The following is a 7037-nucleotide window of genomic DNA, read 5'->3' as shown; positions in this document are numbered from 1 at the left end:
CCGTGATTTCAAGTGAACATTTTCAGTGATTATGAGAAACAACTATTATAGCGAATGAGAAGCTGCACCAGTACTTGTCCTAAGCAACTGCTTATCAAATGAACTAACCATCAGCGACTTCGACTGTATTATATGACGATTCGATGAAGCCATATTTTTGTCTGAATATACCTGTATAACATTCATCTAATCATAGTTTCTCCAGATTATCGTAACTCTCTAGGCACGTCCAAAATCACCGGTCAGCAAGGGGGAGGGACTGGTGTGAGCAGAACTATTTGAAGAATGATAATGTCGTCGCAAGGTTGGTAAAACGTGAAGAAAAGGTGAGAGTGGGAAATAATGCAAGTAATGGTGTGGTCAGAGAATGAAGGTTAGAAACTAGAGAGACCGGGTGGGCGTGGTGTGTGTTAGGTTTTAGTCCTGAAAGATGAAGCTATGTGGAAAATAGGTTATAGATGCCATGAGGTTATGGCCATGTGCAGCTTAGAAAGGGCAGGAGGATGTCTTCTGTGAATTAGAGGTAGCCCAAATGGTCCAGGGAATGTTACAAACTAACTATAGGTAGTCCAGACGATCCAGAGAATGGTACAAACTAACTACAAGCCGAAATGGTCTAGGGAAAGGTACGAACTAACCAGAGGTAGTCCAAACGGTCCAGAAAATGGTATAAACAAATTACAGGTAGCCCAAATGATCCATGAAATAGTACAAACTACTTAAAGGTAGTTCAAACGATCCAGAGAATGATATAAACAAACTACATGTAGACCAAACGGTCCTGGGAATGGTATAAACTAAACCTGCCGAATATTATCCTGGATTATACATAGGAACTGTATGGCCCTTGTTAGTTATGCATCCATAGACGAATAGAAAAGAACATAAGAGGTTTTCGGAGTCAACAAGAAAGGATGACATGTCTAGGGCAATGAGCGACATTAATGCCAAGGTTACAACATGTAACACCGATGAAATGGGTAGCCGGGTATATGGTGAGGTGTGGGAAGGAGTGAAGTCTAATGGTCATGTATAATGAACATGTATACATAACTAGTCTTTTTACGCATGACACACACATGTTCTTAGTGTAGTTGTGATAGTGGATATCACGCACTTTGTGTTTATTGACAAATCATACAAGTATTGATATCTAATAAGAAATACAGTAGGCCATTGTTGTTACAAGGCTGCCCCATGGAGTGCCTCGGGGTGACGATGACTCAAAGGAACCTCATGATGTTATCAGGGAAATCAGTAATGTTTAGGGGGAGGATATTCACCACGAATGTTAACATCAGCGAGGTGCATAATGCATTAGGAAATTACGGGGGAAATCTTACTCTTTATATCGATATGACGTTACTCACGGAACTTTTATCATTATTTTCAAGTGAATATTCTAATGACAATGAGAAACAATTGTTATACCGAGTGAAAAGTTGCGCCAGGATGTGTCCAGTACTTGTCTTAAGCTATTGCTTATCAAATGAACAAACCAAGAGAAACTACTGTCGTATTATATGACGATTCAACGAGCCATATTATTGTCTGGATATACTTGTGTAACCGCCTGAGACGAGAAAGTCTGTGCACCATCCATGTCTGTGCAACAACCGTCAAATCAGTTTCTGTAGGCACGTCCAAATGAAAGAGAAATATGACTGGACTGTCAGGCGTGTAAGGGTGTTCCATTTTACAAATATATGGCGTGTAGTCATACTACGGGTGGAGAGGAATCAGTATCCAGCAGACTGCTGGCGGTCTATGGTCACCAATGAGGAAGAACAACAGATTCTCTTGGTGCGGCCAGAGCGAGTGGAGGATGACTGATTCTAAGCATTCTAATGGATTTATGGTAACCAATGATGCCATCAATATGAGAATAAGTAATAGATGGAGATTTTCTTCCTAAATGAATGTGAAAAATAAAACGGGGGAAGACAGCGATAAATAAATTATAGATAAATACAGGCCTGGAAAACAAGGAAAGGTTAACAAGTTAAGGATTAAAGCTCACAATCAGTATATAAACATAAACAGGACAGACCCAGGAAGAATGATCAAGAAAGTTCATATGGGTGAAGTGAAACATCAATGTTCACAGTGTGACGAGCAAGTATGAGGCGAAGAAGTATGTGCGTGAGACATATGTCATACAGTGTAATGGAAGGTGGAGGAACTGGAAATGGTAGAAATCTCTGCCTGAATTCTCTTCTGGGCAGAGCAGGCAGACTTACCTGGTGGCGGGGAGGGGCTGGGTGGGAGGATTAACTTTGTGTGGAGAAGGTAAACCACGCGAGGCATGAGCGAGGAGTCCTAGCGGATGTAGTAGTTGAGATAATGAAGTAATTTTGCTCGGAAATTACGGGAGTGCCGAACTTAACGGAAGATTTTGTGTCTTCACCGCCTCCCTCGGAGCCCTCTAACACAGCACCCTAAACCTCACCTGTACTTAAGTCGGGGTTGCGGGCGGAACCGTACCACCGGGATAATCAACATCATCCATCATGTCGGACAACACTCCAAAAGAATTCGGAGATCGTTGCGTCCCACACGGAAGCGTAAACAAAGGAACCGTCAGGGCAGAAACTCTCGACCCCACAACAGTCTTCCACGTACTCATTCCTCGCATGGGAGACGCACTCATGACGAGACGTGTGTGAGGAAACACCAGGAGAGATTTAGTGCGGCACGGCAAAAGGCGAGAGCAAACGAAGGTAGGAAAAAGGGTAAAGAATGGGAGGTATTTAGGGAAGCAGCGCTGGCATGTGCGAGAGTTGTGTGTGACACGCTGAAGGATGGCAGATGAGGAAGTGTCGTGAGTGGTGGGATGGCGAGTTTGCTTGTGGAAAAGGAAAGAGGCGTATTGGCGGTACTTACACGGAAGAAGTGCGAATAACTGGGAGATATACAAGAAAAATCGATTTTTCTCGGTAGCGTTGGTGAGGGTAAATATGAGACAAAGTTCCTAATGATTATGGTAGTCCATTTTATAGTTATTTCCATCGAGATATGAAATCAATATACGTTCCATTATTACTGATAAAAAGTAGTATATTCTAATATCGTTGGTAATCGATACATTTACAATATCATGAAAGCAGGGTTACCTGTGTGAGGCCAAATCCGCCTCATTAGGTGACAACTCAAGGTTTTTTAAATCCCACCACCAGCACAAAAATTTCGTCACCTCGGCCATTCTAGACGACACACACACACACACACGCAGATTATATATATATATATATATATATATATATATATATATATATATATTTTTTTTTTTTTTTTTCATACTATTCGCTATTTCCCGCGATAGCGAGGTAGCGTTAAGAACAGAGGACTGGGCCTTTGAGGGAATACATCACCTGGCCCCCCTCTATGTTCCTTCTTTTGGAAAATTAAAAAAAAAATGAGAGGGGGAGGATTTCCAGCCCACCTGTCCCTCCCCTTTCAGTCGCCTTCTACGACACGCGGGGAATACGAGGGAAGTATTCTTCTTTCCCCTATCCCTAGGGATGATATATATATATATAATTATATATATATATATATATTATATATCACGGGAAAATGAAACCGATAATTCCCAATGCATTTGGTATTATATACATCATCTGGGAGACACGATATATATATATATATATATATATATATATATAATTTCTATATAATATTTATATATATTAATAATAATATAGAGAGATAATATATCATTATATATCTATTCATATATATATATATTTATATATATATATTGTTTCATAAAATATAACCTGGTCATTTATTAAATGTAACTAACCACTTCCTACGGACATGACCATCAATGTGGCAAGGAACCCCATCACCGCCAACCATCTACCCTCCATCTGTCCGTCGCCTCGAGAACACTGATCTTCATTATGGTCTATACGAAAAAGAATGATCTTTTTTCTCTCATAATTTCAGCGGCTGATGACGTACAATTTCGTCTACTTTGTTCCTAACATGACTGCACACCCTGGTTACAAATGGTGGCAGGTTTTCACAAGTGAGGGAGGAATCAACGGTCATTGACGTTGTAGTTATTTTGGTTTGGTTTACAGCGGTGCGTTGTAGTAATGTGGGCCATTCTTCTTTTTGTGTTCACTGTTTCCCGCTTTAATAGGTACCGCCAGAACAGAAGCAACATCAGCCTCATTTTCTCTCGTCAACTCTAGTTTCCATGTAACATGTGCACAGGTAAACGATTAGTTTACTCTGACTTTGTAACAGAGGAGCAGCGAGGCCAATTGAATACAACTGCTGCGTGACTAGTACGTAATTACTTATGCCAGTCATGCAGCAGTTGTGTGCTACAGGCTGCACTACGCTCTCAACCACCACGCAACCCTCATAGATCCTCCTTATCTTTCCAGTATCTCCCACTGTGCAATCTTTCTTTATCCTATTTTCTTCGTAGTACATACCGGCCCCCTTCCAATGCTCACTATGCTCTACCCGCCCCCACATCCTCCCTAACCGTCATTCATTTAGCCCACAAACGTAACATCTTTCCATTTCACACACTATAGTTATAAAAAGAGAAGCACATGACTCGTTTTTCGTAACTCTAGATTTTCTAGAGCTACGCTTTAGCCCCACCTTTTGGCAAAATGTCATCGTAAGCAAATTCTCTTTCGTAGCCTTGGCATAATTCCTGCTGTCACTGTGTTGTGTAACCTTTAATACTCTTAGTCACTTGCTGCATGCTACTCGTTTTGGTTTTTTTTGTGCAACTCAGCAGCAGTCCTTCCTTTTTAATACTACGTGTTTTTTCACGTTCTTATTCAGTTACGAGGCAGTTAAAGCCATCCCCAGCGTCAGTTTAACCTGAGTAACAAACTGTCAGCTGGCTCGGTCTGTCACAACCTGTGGAGCTTTACCTAGGCTAGCAGAAGTTGGTACTCAATTTTCTACCAACCAGAGCGCCTTCTGCCCGCGGCGGGGATCGAACCTGTGTCAGTAGATTAGCGATCAACAACGCTAACAACCATTTAAGCTACGTTGACAGAAACGAATAAAATATAACCTTCCCTAAAAGACTATCATTTCACATTTCAGCGTCGTTAAAGCCTGATCTGCAACTCTCAGGTTCCAAATTTATACCACTTCCGGAGTCCTAGTGGAAGACGTTCACTGTATCAAGGTTAAATAATAAAGGAAATGGGGTTGAGATCCGTTGTTGTTCTTTGTACGCCGCGTCACGCAATGTGGCGCGCACGTTATGCTTTCCGCTAGCAAAGCTTTATGGCCAGGTTCCACTGTACTGGAGGGAACCCCTTCTACTGTGACTTTTTTTTTTTTTTTAGAGTATCGTCGACTCTGAAATGTTGAAAAAAAATCGAACTAGTGTCGTGAACAGTAGAAATAAACCAGATGATGTAGCGAACGATGGGTGGTAAGTCGAGAATAATGAAAATTAGTCATGACACTGGTCGGCAAGATTAAATGGATCACGGTTTTTCCCTGAAGCTCAAGATTAGTGAAGTTATGAATAGATTCATTCATTTGATATTCAAACATATAAACAAAGCAGTTTTTTCTATGCGTTTCCAGTTATTGTTCTACTTTATCCAGTTATTGTTTTCCTTTATCGCTTTGACAGTGCACTAACACGATCACGAGATTATCATTTTTTTCTATAAGATAGCAATCACTGGCACATACTAACTTGCACATTTTTTAAGTGTGAGATTATGTCCAATGTCTAAAAATTGGCAAAAACATGTTAACATTATGACTTTAAGCTGCACCAATTCCGTTGTTCATGAAATGTACCAATCGTTATTATGCTAGTAATATCTAACACGCGATATCTTACTACTACAACACATGCTTTTTAAAGTGAGCGATCATGTCCAACGTTGGAAGATAAGCAAAGATAATCAGTTTGCTGGTAACAGCAAATATATGTGCTAAATTCAGTACACCAAACTTACCGTTTTATTTGGCTTGCATTCACTTCCACTTCTGCAGTTACTCCCATGAGAAATTCTAACTTTACTACAGCTGTGAAGAATTTCTCCAAAACACAAATAAACCTCCTAGAAAACAAGAATAAGTAGGAAGGGATAACTCACAATGATGTACCAATAATTCTCATAATCAGTCAAACTGAAGCATCATAATGCCTGTAAGCCAATTTCAGTTCACTTTTTCCTCGTTTACTTATTTCCACATTTATTTAACAACATGCTGTGTTGTTCCATGTTTGAAACAATCATGGCAAGATCAAAAAATATGTTCCCATGAAAATGAAACAAACGGTGGGGGTTATATGCCCTATTTACCGCATCTTAAACCATTCAGTGTTCAAAAACAAATTATGCGTTGGAATTCTGTCGAAAATATACCTCTATTTTGTATCACCTGAAGTGTATTTGATTAAGTGATGTATGTTATTCACTACATTTTATTATTCATACGGAAACTAATCACTCATACAATTTTACACCAACAAAAGCGGAATTCGTGCACTGTATCTACATGTTTGCCCCTGCCTCAAAGACTCTCGCATTTACCTCCCTGACAACACTATCAAATTTACAAGGGGGCGTATCTAAAGGAAATAGCGCCTACGGCAAGCACTGAAATTGCGCCTCTGGCTTGATCAAAAATGTACATACAGGGGATGTTTATAAGAATATATACAGTGTAATTATAAACTGTTGAAGAGTTAGGCCAAAGTTAAATCCATATGACTCTTAAAGACATATGATCCAAATTCTAACGTAAAAGCGGTAATGCAACTGATAGTAGCAAAATATTATTATAGTTGAAAAGTAGGCGAGTTTCTTTTTTATCTCACAAAACCAAAACGTTGAAAATGTACAATCGGGTAGCGTATGTCAAAAAACAAACCCGTCGAGTGGCGCCCAGGGCACCTGCCCTACCTGCTATACCCTAGATACGCCACTGCATCTAGAACACACTCAACAACCATGCTGACATCACACACCCATCCCGCAAACCAACCTTTGCTTGGAGCCATTTACTCTCCTTTTTCCCTACTC

This window comes from Panulirus ornatus, chromosome 4, assembly GCF_036320965.1.
Source record: "Panulirus ornatus isolate Po-2019 chromosome 4, ASM3632096v1, whole genome shotgun sequence".
In the NCBI taxonomy this organism is placed as follows: Eukaryota; Metazoa; Arthropoda; class Malacostraca; order Decapoda; family Palinuridae; genus Panulirus; species Panulirus ornatus.
This window is presented reverse-complemented; position numbering follows the sequence as displayed.